Here is a 23,207-nt window from a genome sequence, read left to right as displayed (position 1 = left end):
ATCTTTGATAGATCTTAACTTGTTTATGTGGAAATCGGTTAGATCCGAGCTATTCATGGTGGATTAAGGCCAAAACATGATGTTCTTAAAGAACACCATGATGACATCATCCTAGATTGCTTAGATCTTGATGATTTCACGGTTAGAAATCAAGATTTGAAAGATAGAAAGGTGTAGGAGCATGTTTTGATCAAGAAAGTACAAGATTTAGGATGAAAACTTACCGGAATCGGAAGAAATCTGAGAAAAGAGGGGGAGCACGAGCTGGTCGGTCAGAGAGTTTCCAAAAGTGGAAAGAATGACAATGACAGCCCTATTTATAGGCTCCAAAAGAGGAAAGGGCTGGCCGATCGGCTGGGCTGTTCGATCGGCTGATAGCCTGATCGATCAACAGCCTGGTTCGAGTGTTCAGTGCGACGATTTTTGATATTTCGATTTCGATTGAAGACGATATGAGTATGATAGAGTTCCTATTCAAATTACTTTCAGTCCCAACTACTATATCTAACATACAATCATCTATATTTCACCCTATCCTTACGTTACCATTCGTCGTAATTCGATTTCGATTGCATTCGATTTGAGATTCGAGTTTCGATTGAATACCACACAAAACATAAAATAAGCACGCACAGGTAACACGTAAGGCACACACACAAGTAATATAACACCAAATTCACATAGTTCGAGATTTCGAGTTCGATTGATGATTTGATTAGCTTGATCACTGATTGATTAACTTTATCGCATTGTTACTTCCTACTATTCACAGTCGTAAGTCGGTTCGCGTCGATTAAACATTCGATTACTTCGATTCTTTGTTGATTACAACACTTACTCCACATAATACAATAAAACATGAAAAAAAAAGAATAATTATAGTCAAAGAAAGTCAAAGTTGACTTTGACTTTGACTTTGACTTTGACATTCGAAAACACGGGGTGTTACAAGTACTATCATTCTCGATTATTTATTAACCATGGTATTAATAACCATATAGGTTAATTTGTTAGGTATATTCATTCAGGATTTTTATTATAATATCCTTTGTTTTTAATTAAATTATAATAACAATAGCAAAAAGGCCAAGTCACAGGGACAATTTAAATTATAAGCCAGGATTTTATAGGATCGAGGCATTAAGGTTTGAATCGTAGTTCATTACCTTTTCTTGACAGGGAGTCGTAGACTACAGCTGTGTTTTGTCTTATATGACAATGAATAAGGCCCGTAGGCATTACATCGCTAATGGATGTTTAATTAATAAACAAATTGGAAGAATTCAATATAAGGATGACTTATGCGATTTTATCGAATCACATTTGTCAGGAGTGTTAACATGTTTTTCAGATGTTAACAAGGATCTGAATCTTAATAAGGACTACCATCTTGGCCCTGTCTTTGTATGACATATGGACTAGGCTTTGCCTTTAAGATTTTATTTTATATAATGGCAAATCTTATAAAAGGAATGAAATTTTTTTATTTATTTCATATATTATATTTATGCATAAAATGACAAAAATGAAATTTTAAATTCAACATTCCACTAAAATTTAAAGAAGTACATGATTGCCTAAACGAGACTTCTAACTGAAATGACTTGCCCACGCAGGGGCTAAACAGAAATAACATGCCCACAGAGGGGCTAAACTGGAAATACATGTCCTCGCAGGGACTGAATACAGAAATAGATGTCCACGCAGGGACTTGATTTAAAATAAGGAAATTACAATACAATTAAATAAATAAATAAGGAATCTTCAAAAATCCCGTTTCTTGGTCTTCCCCATGATTAAACTCGCCAGACCTTTAAGAAAACCGCGATTGTTCCTACGCTCTTCTTGGACCTCCCGCTCTACCTGGCTCAACATTTGGAGAACCTCCTGTTGTTGTTGTTGCTCTGGTGGTATCAATTGCGGCTGCGGCGGCTGCTGGTGTGGAGGTTGAGGAGGTGGCGGGTGTTGGTACCCATAAGTTGGGTATCCAACTCCCCAGGGAGCTCCATACGGCCCCTCAGGGTGGAGAGCATTGTAGTTCGCCGCTACAAGGTATGGGTCGGCTTCAGCGTAGTTGGTATGGGCCGGCTGTTCGAACGGGTTATACGCCGCTGCACCAGCGTATGTAGGAATTGGGTTATCATAACCCATCGGTGGTGGCGCTACTGGCGCGGAGTCTACCTCAGAGACGGGGTTTGAAGGCGCACCCATTTGCGGCTCTTCATAAAGCGGCGGGTAGTGGCTGCCACTCGAAGGTTGAGGGGTGTTGATACGCACTCCTCCTCGTACGGACATCCGTGCATTTGATCTTCTTCGCCTCGGTGGCTCCGGAGGCGGCTGCTGAACTGGTGGTGGTGGCGGTGGAGTGACCGCTACAAAACGCGAATCCTCAAAGGGATCTTGTTGCTGCTGCTGCTGAGGCGATGAGTGGTAGGAGGGAGTAAATACCCAATCATATTGGGAAAATCTCGCCTGGTAGCTGTCTGGACCACGGTAAGGTGATCCATGAAAAGATGACCCATCTGAGATCTCGATGGGGTGAGTAGGTGTCCCGGTTGGAGGTTCGGCGGGATCGGTATCTTCATCCATGTCCATAGCATGGTCACCAGAGAAGTGATCCTCTGGTCCCAACGGGTAAAAACCCACTGGTTCTTCAATCAGGTTTGCCGGGTGGAACAGGCTATGGAAACACTACAAGAAAATGAACCTAATGCAACCCCGTTAAAAAGTTGCATCAGGCCTTGAAAAAGTTACATTAGACCTAATGCAACCTTTTATCAAAAGCTGCATTAGGTGGAGTTGCATTAGACCTAATGCAACCTTTTTCTTAGCTAATGCAACCGTTTTTTAAAGGGTTGCATATACTATTCAAATGCAACCTTTTTGTAATGCAACCTTTTTATATGCTAATGCAACTTTTTTACCTTTAAATGCAACTTTTCCAACACTCAAATGCGACCCTTGTTATCTCAAATGCAACCTCCATTACACTAAAATGCAACTTTTTTTTACGTCAAATGCAACATTTTTTTAAGATTCAGTAACAACAAATGCAACCTTTTTATTGTCAAATGCAACTCTAAAGAATTGTCGTTTGAAGTACAAAAATTTCTATTAATGTACAATAGTATCTCAATTACACAAGCACAATAATAACATAAATATAATAGATAATCTTTTATCATAATACGTCTAGACTCAAAATAACAATTTAATCAAAATAACAATGATAAAAAGTAACGGAAACCTCCTGCTCATCTCTAAGAACTTCAAGTACTCCAATAGATAGTTTTTCAATGATACTTTGCATCGTAGTTTCAAAGTTTGCTCATTGGTTGTCAAAATCTCTCTATATAGCTTCTAGCTTTGCTTTTTTTCATTGATGGTTCTCTTGAATTTCAAGCAACTGTGTCTTTTTCACTTCAAGGCTCGCTTTGAATTATTAGTTAAGCCCACCCGAAATCATGTGGGTTCCTCAACATCTCCCATTTTGTTCATCATTTTTAAAGCAACACCTCTTCATAAAGTCAAATGTAGCCATCATGCTCCTTGTTCATTACAAGGATAAAAGGATCAACCAAATCACTTCATCTTCTTCTAAATATCTGTAGTTCTTCATTTGTTCCTTCAAAACGGGAATGAAATAAAAAAAAAGCAACCAATTAACCAAAAATACAAGTTGCTTGTTGAAAAACAATAGCCAATAAACTAACAGAAAGAACATAACCATATATTATATGTGCATTTGTTATCATACCACAATTGCAAAATGAATGTCTTCATAGCCAAATGATTTGAGCCATAGAACAAGCAACTGACTTTTAAACGTCAACAAATACGTAATTCTTCAAACAAACTTTCAAAAAGAAAAACTAGAAAGAACTTACAATTTACGTTGCAGTGTCATCATATTTATCAAATTTATCAATGATAACCAATCAGTTTTAATTAAGTCGACTTTGGTTAATCGGTTATGAAGCTTATTTGGTTAAGTTAACCCCTTACAACAAAACAACCAAAAATCTCAGCAGAACTTGAAAATAAATCATCATTATTATTTATTATTTATATTATTATTATAATATTAATATTACTTTACATCAGTAAACATATATTAAAGATCTTAAACTAACAAGAGTATAATATTCTTACTACTTTACATTAGTATCCCAATCTAGTGACCACAAATTGCCCATGTTATTTTAACCCATAAGAAAGACCTTGTTTAAACCAAAAAGGGATTGGTTACTTACATCATCTCTATTCAGCAAGCCAAGGAATTTGTTGCGAGAAGAAATCTCTTTATTTTTGTCAACGACCTTGGGACCCTTCAAAAAAGAAATATCAGTAAAAGAATTTAAACCCATGCCAAGATCAACGGAGAAATGAAAAAAAATCCATACCCTGATCAAACTTGGAAATTCTTCTAAGTGGGCCTCTCCATGCTACCTTCCTACCTAGTTCACATATCATATAATCCATAGCATTTATTACAACTTATAATTTCCAAACAAAACAAGTTACCACATTATTAAATACTAAGAACTGAAAATTGAAAAAAAACAAAAGTTGTTAGTTTGTGATATTCAATATATGGGCAGATAAACGATGAATCGATGCACTAGCTTTTTAAAACTTGACGAATGGCAAGTGTTATAATGTCTATTAATTATAAACCCTAAATTCCATTTAGAGAATGAGCATACCGCTTTAGTTTTAAGCATTCTACGAAGCCAAAACTGCAGGCACCCAACCGCCTTCTTCAAGTAATCAGCTACACACCGGTGGGGGCAGCTACTACCAAATAATGTTCTAGTGACGGTCTAGCAAAGAAAGGGCGGCAACGAGAAGCAGAGGGGACTGAAGAGAAGGGGCACTCAGGCACCAAAAGAATTTTGAGACGAGAACCTGGAACCATAAAGGTAAACCAATTTGTTCAAAAATGTTTGAAATTAACTTAAAAGTTTAAAAACTTTGAAGCTTAAAACAGGTCATTATTAGTCTACATGTTTATAAGTCAACATCCATGAAAAGTAAACAAAAATATACCTGTTGCATGTGTCAAAAACAAACAGTAACTGTTACAAGAAAGGGAATTTGCATATTACAATTATAAAAGAATAATACCTATTAGGATGGCATTTGACTATCAATCCATTAAAGATCATCATTTTCACTTGCACATAGGCATCTAAAGAATCATAAAATAAGTAAGTCATTTTGCTAAATAAAATGTAACTTGTCATATCATCCATGTCTTCATACTCCTCGTCCTTATTAGCCTCATCTTGTCATCTAAAATATAATACAATCAATAAATAGGAATAACAAAAGTACTGAAACAACAAGCAAAGGTATAGTTAACTCACTAAACTTACATACCTTGAGATCTTATAATACCCCTTCATTCTCATAAACTTACGTTGAGGCCTGGCCTTAAGCTGGCATAAGTTAAAAACGTTGACAAATTCAGTATATCATATGGTGATTACTGGAGAAAAGAAGACAATTAGTAAGAAGGAACCACATGGCAAATAAAGTTTAGACATCAGATTGTACAAAGTGCTGCTAGTTATAAGTTAAGAACAGTACTGGCACGTGCAACTCTTGCAGACATACATGAATCAACCTTCTGAATTAGTATGAACGAAATGGAAATGTGTCAAATAAACCAAACTATCCTTAAGACGCAGATGCTAAAGTACCTAGGTTTTGATTTGGTGACAAAATAATATCAATATAACATAGCAATTTACTAACTAGTTAAACACTCAAGAATCAATATCTATCACCACCAATGCTTAAACATGAAAATTACCAAGGTGATAATTGATAACTCATCAATATACATCACCACCAATGCTTAAAACATGATTAAGTGATAAAGAATATCATTGTAACATAGTATTAGACTAACTGGCTGAACATTCAAGAATCAATATCCATCGCCACATATTACACACAAATTAACTCAGAATTAAGCAACATGATGGTATTTTGAGAAAAAATAAAACGCAGATTCAACATGATGTTATTTTTCAAGATTTAACTGAATCGGCGTTTAGATCTAATGAGACAAATAGTTACATTAATTCAAATAAACACAACATCACATATTTCTAATAAACTGAACATATACATATTCTTTTTAACTGACCACGAATTGAAGGTGGGTTGAAGCATCGATTGAACCACTCACAACAGGAGATTGAACAACTTCTGGTGGTTGAACCACTCGCTTACGGTTGAATTGGGTTACGCCGTTTGAGAGTGGAGAGGGAAACTAAATTTTTAATGTAATTGCCGCTAATATTAGATCTGATATCGGTTTGAAAGAGAGAGGGGGAAACGAAAAATTTTATGTGCAAAATTGCCGCCATCAAATGATTGTTGCTGATCGATCACCACTAAAAACCTAATTTCAAATCAAACTGATAAAGAGAGAGGGTGTGCTGCGAATATGTGATTCCGGTGTTCGAAACCGTGCCCTCGACGGCTCGGCCCCAAACCTGTTTGGAGTTATTTCTTTGTATTTTTTTTTTTCATTTTCTTGTTTTATTTCCTTTTCTATTTATTTTTTGTTCTATTTTTAATCAACTCACATATTTAACAATCCAATTAACCGAACACGTTATATTTTTTTGGGATTTCGTCTTTCCTTTTGAAACTCTATTTATCTTTATTATATTGTAATTTAATTTAATGAATCTTGTTTTTCCCAATCTTGTTTTTTTTTTTTCAACTGGCCTCATTTTATCGTTTTTTTTAATAGCTGGTTTAAAATATATTACTAGTTAACAATTGTTTTTTTAGTAAAGTTACGTAATAGTTTGTTGAATTATAGATACTAATAATATTATTATTCATCTATTGTAATCGAATATTATCATAATTTGCATATTTTACGTATGTATCATGCTGGTAAAAATTATAACATTTCTAATAAAAGTTATAAATTCTAATAAAATTTGCAACCTTTCAAGAAAATTGTTACAATTTTTAATGAATTTCGCAACTTTTAAATATAAAGGTTGCAATTTTAATAAAATTTTGCAACCTTTTATTAAAAAGGGTTGCATTAGTTTTCTAATGCAACCTTTATGTTGAACAAATTCGCATTAGAGTCAAATGCAACCCAATTAAAAAAGGTTGCATTTAAAAAGTTGCATTAGCCTCATTTTCTAGTAGTGAAATAGGGTGTTGGGTCATTGAAGGAGTGGTGTGAGTTTGAGCGTTGGAGAGGAATGAAGGAGTGAGGTGAGTTGTGGGGCTCGTTTTCAGATTGGGGCCCGAATGAATGGTGGTAGGAGGGTGACAAACTTAGCGAGACGGATCGCCTCGCTGGCTCCAAATACGTCCTCCAATCTTCCTGAGGACTTGTACTCATGGTAATAGATGGGGTTCGCCGGTGTGAAGGTCCGGCTTCATGATCGTGACCCGTAATTGGGGCCTTACCTCGTCCTCTTCTAAATCTTGGTGGCATTTTGATAAACCTGTCAAAACAAACAAAAGAACAACAAAGGAAACAAATAAAGGACAAAATAAAATGAATTAGGATTAGTCCTAAGTTCTTTGTCTAGACTCAAAAGTCGAGGAATGTGTAAATTGTGTCATTGAGACTAAACACAAAAGGCTAGTGTTTAATTCACTCAATGTTGGCTCTGGTAACCTGTCACACCCCGATATTTCCACGTATTACCGGTGGGCCCGGTGGGGAGTATCGTGACGTAGTTGATATCGTCATAGTCAAACAACACAATTTAATGCACAGCGGAAGCAAAAGATATAAACATTACCAACTGAAAGAAAATATCAAAGTATTACAAACGGTATGTAAAGGATCCATAAGCGGATCAAATAAAATAAAATTGTTCAACAGATTTTAAGTGACCAAGCTTGCAAGACTTTTATTTATTCACTCGGAGTAGCCAGCCTATTCCGTCTAGTACCTGCACTTTAACCTTTTGGAAAATACGTCAGTTTACACTGGTAAATACAATTAACCGACTCATTTTGAAAAGAGTTTAAGAAAATTGATTTGAATGCACAAGGCACAAAACATCTTTTATAACTTGGGACAATTATTTAAAAATAATCTTGTATACAGTTTTACATATTTGTCGTCCGTCAGGGCCGGTTAGAAGAGCCGGACAAGATTAACTGACACGCCACAGGTATAATACCCACAAGGTTAATTCCTTATTGTGGAGTACCTTTTTACATATGCAACTGTCAGGTGTATGCCTACACCTCGTGCTTAAGTCGTGGCCATTTCAATGAATGACGCCAAGGATATCCAGGACATGGTCAGTAACCCCCCAAAGGCCATATACCAAACAATACAGATTAAAACGGGTTATGTAAATACATTAATCACAATCCGATTTAAATGACTACACACCTGACCAAGCGGTATTTTTATAATACCGTATCCCAAGCCCGTATAACGGAAAATAAGTTAAAAGTATTTACCTGAGAAAGTATATATCACAATCAGCGAGTGCAAGTATCTTTTACTGGGCTCCTAATTTGGAACGAAGGTTTTTAATAACCTATTAGATTCCTAACGGGTCTTAATTAAGCCTAAACTTAGACCGGTTAGTTTTAAAGGAAGATATACGGTTCAAAACGCATGATTAAGCGAAGACCAGATTAGAATGTGGTTTAGACCTGACAAGTTTGTATACTTGTATAATATGGGTAAACTAAACACATTCTGGATTTTGAGATAAAAATGATAAGGTTTGACCCGTTTCGCCTAATTTATGCAAACTAGTTACATAAACCGCACCGAACGCGAAAAATGCGTAACGGGTAACCAAATGAGTCATGAACAGGTTTCCTAAGTTAATATGCCTTAAATATGTTGTGATATCAGTAGGATACCTTCCATTATGCCCAAAATGGATTTAAACTCAAATTATGCCCCGTGGGGGTATTTTGGACATTTTAAATCTTATAAAAGAGATTAAATACAATATGAGTTTCAGGTCTGATATAATCAGTAAAAATACTTATTTTTATAAGTCATAACAGTATGGTATTGTATATATGTGAAATTTATCTTTTATAACCAAATTATGCACTGTAGGGGCATTTTGGTAATTTCACATAAGCTTTAAAGGTCAAAATTAGAACTCTGAGTTCAAAACTTTGCTTACTGTTTAATTATAAAATTCACTTAAAACATTAGTAGGTATTAAGTCTTATATGTTTAAGATAGTTTTAATTCATACTATGCGTTTAAAACGCGTAAAAAGGCGGTTTTAAGCGATTTCCGGGTTTTATAAGAAAAGCTGATAATTTTATCATTCCAGAAGGCTTAAAATATTTTATTTATCATATAAAATCAGTAGCAAAAAGTTTGGTATCAAAATGTTATGTAAAACTAATTTTATGCATGAAAAGGATATAACCGACAATTACCGAATCAAAGCTATAACCCTATGTTATGCTCAGCCTAAAAATAAATAAAAATCTTCAAAAATCCCAAAATATTATATTACATCAATGGGTAAAAAGTTTGGTATAAAAAATTGGGTTTAGACAGGCTTTATGCTAATTACGCCGTTTAACTAATAAAAAGCTTCTTAATTACGATATTGAGCATAACTCCTAATCTAGACCTCAAACTGATGTGAAAATTTAAGGACATGTTTATAATTTAGTAACAAAGGTTTTTGTCCATTCATATTTGTAAAAATCTTGTTTTAGGGTCAAAAGGGCATAATGGTCAACATTTAAGCATATAACGGAAACATGCATATGATTCGGATAACTAAGGAACCAAGTTGTATAATCACAGAGGGTTATACTAACCTATAATAGGGTCCTAATAAAGCTCTAAGGCATTTCTAAAATATGCTACATTGGGTCAGAACTGAAAGTCAAAGTAAAAGTCTACTTTTGCGACTTTCGGTTCCGAACCGAGATTAAACTGAAAATTGTTGAGTTGAACATGCTTAGACATGTTCTTACATTAATTACCAAGTTATATGAGTGATAAAACAGGTTGCATGGCTTCTACATTGTTAATTATGTGTTTATTTGAAATTAGCTTTATGTTGACTTTTTATAATTAAGTATGACCCGACAATTGATCTAGTTAGAGTGGAAATCAGATGGTGCCGTTTTAAGGGTTTATTGCCCACATAATTACCAACTCATAGGTACTTTCAATTCGAGAATTGACTGGACCATTAGTGATTAATCACTAAGTCAAACCTTAATTACGACGGGTTTGACTTTAGGCCATTAAACTAATAAAACTGAATTAAGAGAGCTTAAGGACACTTACTGAAGTCCTTAGTACGACTAATGATCTTTAGGAAGTGGTCTTTAGCTCCAGGAGTCTCCAGAAATTAAGTTATGAATGATTCCAAGTGAAGTGCCCAAAATGTTGCAAATGGTGTTCTATATATATATGGACTTTAATCTCATAAGATCATACCAAACAAGTCTATTGTTGCTAGCAGATGATTACAACTGTCCCTATTGCATGAAATCCCATTTGCACAGCACCCGGTATCAATTTACAGGCATATAAGTCGGTTAAGCAGCTGAACAGGCACCTGCCATGCAATTTTGTTGCTGGCAGTCTCAGGCGGCCCGCATAAGACTTAAGAGAGTCTTACGCGGCCGGTATGGCTCCCCCATCCGGTTACCATGTTTTCCAGAATTACACTTTAGGTCCCTGATCCTTTTAATGGTGGTTTTAACTTAATATTTTGCACTTTTAACCCTTTAATTTGACTTTTAAGGGCTCCAAGTTATAACCAAACTTTGTTAAGTCCTCGGTTAGTTTTATGATCACCCGAAAAGCCCTAAATTTCAATGTTGACACTTTTAACCCCTCATATACGAATGTTAGCATAACTTTCTCATACGATATCGAAACCTTGTGAAATTTTTATCACATATTCTAGTGAGCATAATTTATTGTTACAAAGCTTCGGGTTCGCTAAAAGGTCACTCAGAGGTATAAATTAAACATATTGACACTTTTAACCCTCGCGGTTTGTAAACTTTCACTTTCTTCCACAAAAGGCTTCATATGATTCATAATTCATTCGTTTAAGGGTATAAACGTTGTGTAGGGTTGTTGAAAGATATATTTATCAAATGTTGACACTTTGAATCCTTTTACACACATACATTCTTTGTTTGTCAACTTTAGTCCCTCATATTTGATCTATTACACGTTTAAAGCTCATGACACGTGTCGATATATATATTGGACATGAATTTTCGAGGTGTTACAGAGGGAAAGACAGACTTGGTGTCTGTGATTTCTTTTGTGTGTGTGTTAGGGTAGGTGCAAACAAAGAAATCAAAACTTTGAGAGGCAGTGGATAAGGTATGGGGGTGTTTATGGCTGAAAAAAAAAATGAAGAGATTAGTGCATCTCTACTATTATACACATAGGGTTTGTTTTAATGGGCTTGGGCCCAAGGCCCACAAGGCCAATATCGTGTTTCAAGTGGCCCGAAATCTCTTACGAGACCCGTTTTCAACACCCGTTTTTCTAAAAGTTGTCGTAAATTATTATTATAAATTCAAAAGACGTAATTTAGTATTGTTAATCGCGTTTGCGTGTTCGCTCGTCAATCACGGTCAAAGTCGCGTTTTTCGATCGTCATGCGTTTGTGATGTTTTGAAAGTACAAAAAGTTCGAAAACTAAATTTGTAGACATAAAATATTAGTATAAAATTCGTACTTGTCGGCGTTGTCAGTATTTTGTACGGTTTCAGTTCGTTAACGTTTGATATTTCGTAGATTTCCCGCAGACCGTCATACGCGTACTGTAGAGCCGAATAGACGTTCTTAGGCACTCCAAAGGCCTATTTAAGTTAATGTATGTCCTAAACAATATTTATTATCGTCCTAATGTTTGTTAATCACGTATTAAGGGCCGTAAATTGCCGGTTGTCACATCAGAACTCCAAATCAACAGTTATGAAATCGCAGCAAGAAGAACAAAGGAGGCTATGAATAATGATGATTTTAACCTCTTCGATCAATGGTCGATTGATTCAAGGTTCGATTTTGAATTATCTTCCGTCAGTTACAGAGATTACGATCTCGTAATAACGATTTTAACCTTTTCGATAAGATTTGAATATATTAATATGATTAATTTAATGATATAAATTAGTTTGATGGATTGAAGATCCTACGACTGTTGATATCGCGTACATAACGTAAGATTAGTGATATTGTACGTTAACCGACATCTCTCTCTCTGTATATAGTAGGAGTTGGCTACAAAGCCAATATTTCCTACAAAGTGTAGGAAACCATAGGATAGTGACATGTGTCAATTATGTTTTTTTAATAAAAAGGGCATTAAGGTAATTTGATAATTAATTTATTTATGGAATTTATTTTATTATTAACTAACTCATGAGAATTTTAAGGAAACTTAATATCTCATTGATTTCGTATTGGTGGTTATCAAAATTACTGGAGGTTATCATTTCATGCGATTTTCATATCTTCTCTCGTAAATCAATTGCTTGATAAAAAATAATGGCTTCTTAAACAAGTTCTTGACGATGTGTTTTACAAGTTAAAAGGTTAATGTTGATGTGTTATAATACCTTTGGTATTAAATGTTGTTTTAATTAATGAAACGCAGTTCACTGAGAGATATTGGTATTGTGTTTTAGCAGTTAACAGTTAATAAACGCAGTTCACTAAGATATATTGATGTGTTTTACTAGATAAAACACAATGTGATGAACTAGATGAAATACACTGTCTTGACGCTGTGTTTTATCAGTTTCTAGTTTATTCATATTGTGTTTTATCATAGTGTTGTGTTTTACTACAGTTGAAGTTGGATATTGGATGTGTTTCATAGCAGTGTATTTTAGTAATAAAACACAATGTGACGAACCAAATGAAATACAAATTGAATGTGCTTTAGAAGAAGAGGATGGATGAATTGCGAATGGAACGATAAACATGATATCAATCGTGCTTATATTTCAATCCGAATTTGTTATCTTGATCCATGATTCTAGCTATTTGTTGTATGAAAGAGGGTTTTCTATAATTGGTTTGAGAGAGAGAGAGAAAATCGCGAGATTGTAGGGGGTGTGTTATTTATTACATTTATTTGATTGATTTAAAACACGTAAAATGACAAGACTACCCCTAATCTATTATGGCAATTAATTAATGACACATAAATATTACAAAAATGTCACTGACATGAACTCAACCATTAAACACACCCATCAGATGAGTCATACGCTTCCAACACTTTGTAAGAAAAACACATTTTGTGAAAAAACCTACTCAAATTAAGATAATTCAAAACACTAAAATATTTAAACACCCTTAAATATATTTTCATTTCGTGGGCGGCTCAAAATAAACATGACTCGGACCACAGTCCATCAACCTCACAGGAAACTCATCAATCTCATCCGTCCAAGGATTAACATCATCACGATCAACGGTCTTCATCGCACGCCAAATAACACTATTACACTTGAAACCCGACCCGAACGCGATATGCCAAACCCGGTCTCCTTTCTTTACCCGACCCTTTGCTTCCACGTAAGCCAGCTCATACCATACCGAACTACTGGAAGTGTTTCCGTACCGGTACAACGTCATCCTCGAAGCTTCCATATCTTCATCACTAAACCCTAACGCCTTTTGCAGAGCATCCAGCACCGCCTTACCGCCGACGTGAGGAAGAAAGTGATCGACGGCGTTGCCGTAACTAGGTACGTACTGTTTAGTATTCAGTAACGGAAGTAGTTTTCTCGTGATGTAGGTTACTTGATACGCAAGTTTCTCTCGTATTGGTAGAATTAGGCGACCTACGGTGATTAGGTTAGGTTTGATTGTGGATATGGCCGATGCGAGGAGGTCTTTGTTGATGGTGATGCCGATTATTCCGGCGGTGTCTTCTTCGCGAAGGATGCAGTTGTAGGATCGATCGGAACTTGATGTGTTGGTGTGTATTGCGTGTAGGAATTGATATTTGGAGGTTTTGTGATCGGACTGGCGGTTGGAGAGGAGGATCGCGGCGCCTCCAACGCGGAACAGGCAGTTGATGAGGAATTTGGATCGATCTTCTCCGAGGTAGAAGTTTTCGGTTATGCTTTCTGTGCTTATTATCAATGCGTAGGAGTTGTTGTGCACCTGTGTAAATAAGCTGTTAAATTAGTGTGTAGTTTGTTATAATCGGTACTAATTGAGTGATTTCTGCATTAAGATTTAAGAACATGAGTATTATTCATAAGTTACAGTCTGTAACCTTTCTGGATAGTTGTACCGATGAATAGTGGCTATTTATACAATCAGACTTAGATTATTGTTTCTATTGTAGCTCTATGTCATTTGGAAAACATTAGCACCATTGAAGGTATTAGGTAATACAAATGTTAAGAAGATGAAACAAATTAGTGTAAAGGCACATATGTGCGTATAAAGGTACCGAATAACCTGAAGGAGCTGTTCTGCAAGTCCTATTGCTAGAAGTCCTGCACTGCATCCCATTCCAACTAGATTGTAGGTGATGATGTTTTCTCTAAACTTATACCGGTTGACTATTATGCTACAAAGAGAGGGCACTGTGTTATAAATACAACAATTCACAATTAATATCCCAATGTCCTCACATCTTACACCCGTTTTTGCCAGAAGCATGTCTACTGCACCAAAGACGGTCATTTCAACTTCCCTTCTTGCATCTTTCATTGATGGATTATATCTTTTTTCAAAAAAGATCTCTGCCACGTAAGTGGAGTCACCAATGCCCGATCTTTCTAAAGTTTTCTTCATGAAATCCAGTATTTCTTCTGAGAAATATCCGGTTTGTATTGCTTCTTTCATCATAACCTCTCTTGAGCGCTTCTGAGATGTCGGAGGCTTGTAACAGGCGAAATCTAGTAAATAAACTTCTCTTGAGGTTTTTTTGTTCATGATGAAACACAACAGAAGAAGACAGATAAGCAGGACAAAAAATATAGTTTTGGAATTTAAGATAGGGTGGAGATCCTTTAAATCTAGGTTGATGAACATGATTGGGGTATGAATCTTTTTTTGGCCAATTGCGTTCCGGTTAAAGGCTGCTAAACCTAAATCTAATGGTAGATGCAAGTTTTTATGCAGAGATTTTCCAACAGATCTCACAAATTCTCAGAGGTGTGTTGAGCCAGTATAGTTATAGTACTTATAGGATTTAGTGGTCCTGGCTATTATTTAAGATGCGTGGAGCTCCCATATTGCCCGATTTGGGAAACTGGCTCTTGAATTAGGCTTACCTTTGCTAACAAAATTCCTTATCATATCATTTTCTCGAAGAAATCTCAAGTACATTCGGTATGTATCTCACAGCATACCTTATTCATATTGCTATATTGGAGATACCAATATTTTTTTTGTAGTGTGCTCTATGTAGATTGGATTTGAAGTTAATGTTAAAGATTACTGCCCTGCTGGTATTTTAGACAGTAAACCTAATGCGCCTTATGTGTATAGTATTTGACGTTTGTGCTAAAGAATACCACCATGTTGGACAGTGGCGTCTCTGAGAATTCATGTACCTTGTTCGAGCTCGAAAAATGTGCCCTTCAGGAATGTTTTATTATTAATTTTTTAGAATCATATGGTTATTGGACTCACTAAACCTTATGCTAATGGGCTAACTTCTAAACCATAAAAATTGATTTGTAAATGGGTCTATATTGGAATTGGTATGAGTATACTTTTAAAAATAATTAACATGTATATATCACATTTTTTTTTTAAAAAAAAACACGTGCTCCTCGAAATTACGGGCCCTGTGCGGTGGTCCTCCCCGCACACCCTTATCACCGCCCCTGATGTTGGAGATACCTATTGATATGCATAATCAAGTATTCAAATTACCATTGAAAATGAACATAAATCTAAAAGAAAATAGGTTTACAAATGACCATATTCAGTAGCACTTCTTAAACTAAATTAGCTTTTGGGGTTTTGTTTATATTCAAATTTCAAAACGAACCGTTGCATCTACTTTCTAAGCATCAGTTATATCCTTACTCTTTGTTGTCCAAATTGAACATCTACCATGTTTTCACACATAATGCCTCACTAGTTTTTTTTTTTTTTTTTGAACTTTATTATCAATAGTGACCTCTGTTGATCAACATTTCAGTGTTAAAAAAGTTATGTGTATAATTTAATTAAAAATTTATATGTATAATTTAATACAGATCCATAGAGTATATAATTCTTTTCAAAGGTAATTTCTCAAGAAAAATAGGGAATCGTGCGTTAAATTTGGATCTGAAAACCAATCTGTCTGTTCATAAATTCTATAATATTTCTTGAGTTTATAAGTTTTTAAGATGTCTGAAGAAGGATACATCAGTTTTGGCTTTTTATGCAACAAGTCGTAATCCCTATAAACAGATTTATATAAGATCTGTTTTATATATTGTCAAAGGAAGTACAAAAGTGTACAAAAAAGCTTTTCTATATGGTGTCTATAGACCAAAAATGAAACACATTGAAGAGTACATGTAAAGTCTACATAATACTTATCTATAATTGTTAGCCATTTGGCCAAAATGACTGTTCTTTCATAAGCATGTGACTTTTGTTGGATGTTAACTATATGAAAGTGTAGAAACATGCATTTTTCAGTATTGTTGAATGAAACCGTTTTTAGGACACTACGTGCAGTGCTTGTATTTTCCATGTGCAAAAATGCTGGCATCTCATACATCTGATGTAGAAAATCCTTTAGGTATTGTGATATTGAATTTGGAATTTTTGGTATTGCAATTTTAGGGATAAAAGACAAAACTTAGCCTGGAATAAGACACTTTAAACAGCAAGTGGTTAGGTAAGTAAGCTTATAGTCTCTCTATGCTGTTTGCTTGTGCATGGGGCTAAATACACACATACGTTTACTTGACTTTTTTTGTCAATACGCCAATATTAATTTTATTGAAAACAGAGTTGTATATAACCCCGGTCAAAATCGGTATTACCGCCACTGTGAAGGTGGTGTGGTGGGTTCACCCTCGGTCCCAAGTTGTTTTAGATGTTTTTTTCTTATTCGTTATTTATTATTATTATTATTCATAATTTCATTATTATTATTTATAATTTCATTATTATTATTTTTGTTATTACTCCTATTATTATTACTGTTATTATTATTATTATTATTATTATTATTATTATTATTATTATTATTATTATTATTATTGTAATTACGATTTTGACAACTTTTATGCAATTAAACGTGATACCATTATAAATGAACTTTTGTATTGTACAATACATACATTTTTCCGTCACATAGGCAGGGAATTTTCATAAGTTAATTACATAAACGAAATTTTGAGCAACTTAAAACAAAATGTTATTAAATTTAATGGGAAGGTGCGAAATCTACAGGGCATTGTCGACGGTCTACGGGCACCGGAAATCGAGGAATCTCATCCGTCCAAGGGTTATCGTCACTACAATTTACGGTCTTCATTGCACGCCAAATAACACTACTACACTTAAAACCCGACCCGAAGGCAATCTGCCAGACTTTATTACCTTCTTTGACCCGACCCTTTGCTTCCACGTACGCCAGCTCATACCATATCGAACTACTGGATGTGTTTCCGTACCTGTACAATGTCATTCTCGAAGCTTCCATCACTTCGTCTGATAACCCTAGCGTCTTCTGCAAGTCATCGAGAACTGGTTTCCCGCCAACGTGAGGAAGAAAGTGGTCAACGGCGTCACTGTACTTAGGTATGTACTGTTTGATCTTCAATAACGGAAGTAGTTTTCTCGCAATGTAGGTTGCTTGATACGCAAGTATCTCTGTTATAGGAAGAATTAGGTGACCTACAGTGATTAGGTTAGGTTTAATTGTGGCTATGGCGGCAGCTAGGAGGTCTCTGTTGACGTTGACGCCGATTATTCCGGCGTTATCTTCTTCCTGATAGATGCTGTTGTAGGATCGATCGGAACTTGATGTGTTATCATGTATTGCGTGAAGGAGTTCGTATTTAGAGGTTTTGTGATCGGAAGGGCGGTTGGAGAGGAGGATCGCGGCACCCCCGGCACGGAAGCAGCAGTTGATAAGGATTTTGGAACGGTCTTTTCCGACGTAGCAATTTTCGGCAATGCTTTCTGTACTCACTATCAATGCGTAGGAGTTGTGGTGAACCTGTTATGATTAGCAGTTTGTTAGGTTTGTCTGCAATTTTTAGATGCTTGATAGTTGACACCTGATATGCGCATCATAATAGAAACATAGCTTAGGTAGATTCAATTTCAGCATGTGTATTTTGTCATGCAAAATAGACAATGGTATTAGGCTTACATTTTTTTGTCAATTTTATCACAGTTTGATGATAAACTTGGTAAAACGGACAAAAACATGTTATTTTTTCACGAGAAAATGTATATAGACTAAAATGGAAACCGGTCTATAACACTTTGCTGCATTACACCCTGCAATACGGTAATGACCTTTTTGCTTTATAAATTATTGTCCAAAATTTGAACTCTGGATATTTGTACACCATGTGGGGCAATTGACAAAAAAGTTGAATGACAAGGTTTATTGTTGGATACATCAATCTTTCACAGCTATTAATCTGGTATAATAGTTATTATATTCTCTTTCAAAATCTAGTACGTCTTGAGCAAAAGATGACAGAAACTATAAGTTTTAAAAACATGGTTGATGATTATGCAAAGTCTTGTACGTGATTAGGAGTAGTGTAAATTACCTGAAGGAGCTGTTTAGCAAGTCCTGTTGCCAGAAGTCCTGCACTGCATCCCATTCCAACAAGATTGTAGGTGATGATGTTTTCTCTAAACTTATACCGGTTCACTATCATGCTAGAAAGAGATGCTACTGTGTTATAAATACTACAATTCACAATTAGGATCCCAATTTTGTCAGTTCCTACACCTGTGTTTCGCAGAAGTATGTCTAATGAACCGAATATGGTCATCTCAACTTCCCTTCGCGCATCTTTCATCACTGGTTTATAACTTTCTCTTAGTACGGCCTCTGACACATAAGTAGAGTCACCAAGGCCACTTCTATCCATAATACTTTTCATGAAATCCAGCAAGTCTTCGGTTAAATATCCATGCTGTCTTGTTTGTTTTATAAAAAACTCTTTTGAGCTCTTCTGAGAAGCTGGAGGCTTGTAACAGACAAAATCTATCAAGTAAACTTTGCATGAAGGTTTTTTGTTCATGACAAAACATAATAGAAGAAAAAGACACACGAGTAAGGCTAAATACGTAACTTCTGTATGGGAATTTAAGGTAGGGTGGGTAAGGAGTTCCAGGAGATCTTTTAACTTGAGGTTCATAATGATCATGATTGTTGTATGAAATCTTTTCAAGGGATTGTCAAAAGCTATAAGAATGCAGGGTTTTCTAACTGATCTTATGAATTTTATATTACAATATAGGGGAGAGACCCTTTGACTATAGGCTTGCGTAACAGAAATCCTTATATGTCCATATCATCCTCCTGCACAAATTTGAAGGAAATCAAAAGAATGTATGTCAATATTTCTCATACAATTAAATTTCTCTTAGTAGGGCATTTCATTTGTATTAGACTTAAAGCTAACCTGCTAAAAGAATACTGTGTTGCTATATTGTGTGTATATATATAGAGAGAGAGAGAGAAAGTGTAACGTACAATAGGGCTTATCGTACGCTCGTACTCGATTGTGAAATCGCATGTTATAAAAAGCATGTTGGTATTTTTGATGAAATCACATGTTGCTTTTTTGTAGCAATTTTGCATGTTGGTAAATATGATGAAATCGCATGTTGGTATATAAAGCAATTTCGCATGTTGGTTTTTTCAGCAAAATCGCATGTTCAAGAGTGAATTCGCACCGGATTGTACGGCTGGGATGATCGCGTACATTTTGTACGATAAGAGCCATTGTACGTTAACCTGCCTCTCTCTCTCTCTATATATATATATATAATATACTTATGAATTTGCATAGTCAAATTTGTATCAGCTGACGTACATTTAGTCTGTTTCATGTGTATCAAACTTGAGTCAACACTAAAAGTTATTATCGATCCTATAATAGAGATATTTGTGGATTTCCATGCTCAATGTAGTATCCATGGTTGACATTTATGTGTGTCAAATTTGAAGATAAGGCAAAAGAATGCCACCGTGTTGCTATTTTGGAGACATAGATGAAATTGCATGATTAAATTAGTAATAAATATCAACATAATTTTCGATGAAAACATGGCTTTTAATTGACCAGATTCAGTAGTACCTTTTGTTGTTGGTTAGTTCTTATTTGGTTGGCTTTTTTCCACCAACTGATATCACATATGTGAGGGTATGGTCTAAAAGTGGTACATTGAACAAAAATTGTAGTCTAAATAGTGTATACTGGTTACTTATTTCACAGGCCAAACTCAATAGGTCCACATGGGTTTCACCCTAAAACCAATTGTCAACAAAACCAAATTTTAGGATGCAATGTATAGTGCTATTTAATTCCTGTGTAAATGCACATTCTGACATTGCATACATCCAATGTAAGAACCTTTTGGTATTATGATGTTATATTATGAATTCTTGGTATTGCAGTTCTAGTGACACAAGACAAAATTTCAGCACGGAATTGGACACCAGATGGGAAATGATTTGGTAAGTAAGCTTCTAAAGTCTTCAATAATACTTGTGCATGCATATGACCGGTCACAAGTATTAATGTATTCAATAAAAGGCGGTCAAATGGGTGAGCCGTGTGGGTTTAGTAAGGTGATAAAACGGTTTTGCTTCATACCGAGTATTGCTTTGTATGGGGTGAAACAAGTCAAGCCGTGCTGAGTTGACCTAAAACACTATTTGTCATTCTTTTTTTTCCTTTCCATTTTAGAATTTATTGTGTGTTAAATTAGAAAGAAACATATTTTGATGCAACAATAGTATACTATTTTGAACAAAGCGATTTAGTAGATTGTTACAACAATAGCATTTAAAATACATCTTGGGTGACTTTCGACCCGTTTCTTTTTAGCTAAGTGTTTTGACTCGTTAAAGATGAAACATAAACCAAAACGTTCCATTTCTAAGTGAATATCCATCGCTAGTGTTTGTTGTTTTAGATAACAAGTGTATTAGAATAGATATGACGTTGAAGTACTTTGTTTTATAGGCGGTTAAACTAACTACATAAAAGGAAAAGTTTTGGTATTTTGGTCTTTGATTTAGTACAACTTTAGAGATACAATAAGTTTGTTGGACTGGAATTAGCGATTTTAACCGACATGGTAGTTAGGCCAGTAGGCTTAAAAGAGTCTTTGGTGGTATTTAAACATGCTTATAGCCGAACAATACATGTGGACAAATTCCCACTTTCCTTTTTTTTTTACTTTGATTTGCCGTCTAGACTTTGGTGAAGTCGACCCTTATAAACATCCTGTACGGTTGCATTTAGGTATACCCAACCCTTGAATGGTTGTAGTTTACATTGTGTATTGCAAACAACACATTTATTGAACTAACATGGTTGCATTGCTACACTAATAGCATACATGTTTAACAGGTCTTAAAGTGAAGACCTAGGATCACTTTAAGAACGTTTAATAATAAAATTGGACTTCGCTAACTACCTATGCGCAAAGTTTTAAAAATTTGGTTTGTAAAGATTATGATACTGATTTTATATCGACAACTAATGAGATCTATGGGTACCTACGACCTCGTGGTCCAGTGGTATGGTGTTTGCCCACATAAAAGTGAGGTGAGTTTAAATCCTTGCTAGGTGGTATATAGGTGTAAAAAATTGCAGTTGATTGATTTCCTCTTTTTGCAACATATGATACACCTTAAATAATATTTTGATGATTTGTAACAACTAAGAGCATTCACAATGGATCCCCTATATATTTGTGAGTAGGTTATTTATATTATAAGGAATGGTTGTGAGTGGTTTTTAGTGGAGGAAAGAGAAAATGTTACTATTCATATGTAAATATACGCTAAACACTGTTCACCCCTATACAATTTTTAATATTTTTTGAAAGTGTTGTGAGTGGAGGAGAGAGAAAAGGTAATGATAAAGGTATAAAAAATATTATTTAATCGGAAAAAAGAGAGAAAACTAGTGATTTTTAGTGTAACTATAGGAATAAGGATAAGGGATTGAATGTGAATGCTCTCAATAGAAAATGAAAGATAACTTGAAGGAACTGTTTAGCAAGTCCTATTGCCAAAAGTTCTGCACTGCATCCCATCCTGTTAACTATAATGCTATGTAGGTGTGTCCTTCATTAAAAAATTTGAATTTACATTATGTTCTAAGAGCTTATAAATTATAACATGTATTCACATGTTTTTTTAAGAATTATTTACACATATGATTCATGTGGTCTGTCTTGATGTAGTTTTGCTCCTCAAGTCTGGTAAATTATATGCTTGGTCCAAAATTATGCACGAACGTAACACGTTTGGCATCTAGATGTTAATACATCTTTTTATTTATATACATTATAATATAATGATCTAGACATTACATCCACTAGTCATGTTAAAACACATGATATTATCAATATAGTTTCGATTTGAAATGTAATTGCAACATTACATTTTAACTGGTAACTAATTTTATAAAGCTGATTCAGAAAAGGAAATATTCGAACAACTTAAAAAATTAAAACAAAATATTATTGAAATTAACTTGAAGGTGCGAAAGCTATTGGAAAAGGTCCAAATTCCGTAGTAGTCACCGGATATCGAGCAATCTCATCCATCCAAGGGTTATCAGCACCATGATTAACGGTCTTCATTGCACGCCAAATAACACTACTACACTTAAAACCCGACCCGAACGCGAGCTGCCAGACCTTATCACCTTCTTTGACCCGACCCTTTGCTTCAACGTAAGCCAGCTCATACCATATCGAACTACTGGATGTGTTTCCGTACCTATACAATGTCATTCTAGAAGCTTCCATCACTTCGTCCGATAATCCTAGTGTCTTCTGCAAGTCATCGAGAACCGGCTTCACGCCAACGTGAGGAAGAAAGTGATCAACAGCGTCGCGGTAATTAGGTACGTGCTGCTGGATCTTCAATAACGGAAGTAGTTTTCTCGCGATGTAGATTACTTGATACGCAAGTTTCTCTGTTATCGGAAGAATTAGGTGACCTACGGTGATTAGGTTAGGTTTA

General features: G+C 35.2%; 2 long non-coding RNA genes across 4 annotated transcripts; one reads left to right on the top strand and one right to left on the bottom strand.

Annotated features, from left to right (window-relative positions):
- Nucleotides 1-3,136: 3,136 nt before the first annotated feature.
- Nucleotides 3,137-6,510, bottom strand: LOC110877073. Of its 3 annotated transcripts, none has more exons than XR_002556730.2 (7): nucleotides 6,158-6,510; nucleotides 5,383-5,491; nucleotides 5,128-5,295; nucleotides 4,707-4,908; nucleotides 4,404-4,457; nucleotides 4,254-4,328; nucleotides 3,137-3,625 (listed from the first exon to the last, which is right to left on the bottom strand). It is a non-coding gene; the product is annotated as an uncharacterized LOC110877073 (long non-coding RNA). The 3 variants fall into 3 exon arrangements; XR_002556729.2 differs by having other exon boundaries at nucleotides 4,404-4,453; nucleotides 5,383-5,441; nucleotides 6,158-6,509; XR_002556728.2 differs by having other exon boundaries at nucleotides 5,383-5,441; nucleotides 6,158-6,508.
- A 7,030-nt stretch (nucleotides 6,511-13,540) lies between these two features.
- Nucleotides 13,541-22,897, top strand: LOC110877072. Its single transcript, XR_004890337.1, has 4 exons — nucleotides 13,541-13,740; nucleotides 13,826-14,101; nucleotides 19,864-19,945; nucleotides 20,619-22,897. It is a non-coding gene; the product is annotated as an uncharacterized LOC110877072 (long non-coding RNA).
- The last annotated feature ends 310 nt before the right edge of the window (nucleotides 22,898-23,207 follow it).

Source organism: Helianthus annuus, chromosome 4 (assembly GCF_002127325.2).
Source record: "Helianthus annuus cultivar XRQ/B chromosome 4, HanXRQr2.0-SUNRISE, whole genome shotgun sequence".
In the NCBI taxonomy this organism is placed as follows: Eukaryota; Viridiplantae; Streptophyta; class Magnoliopsida; order Asterales; family Asteraceae; genus Helianthus; species Helianthus annuus.
This window is presented reverse-complemented; position numbering and strand designations above follow the sequence as displayed.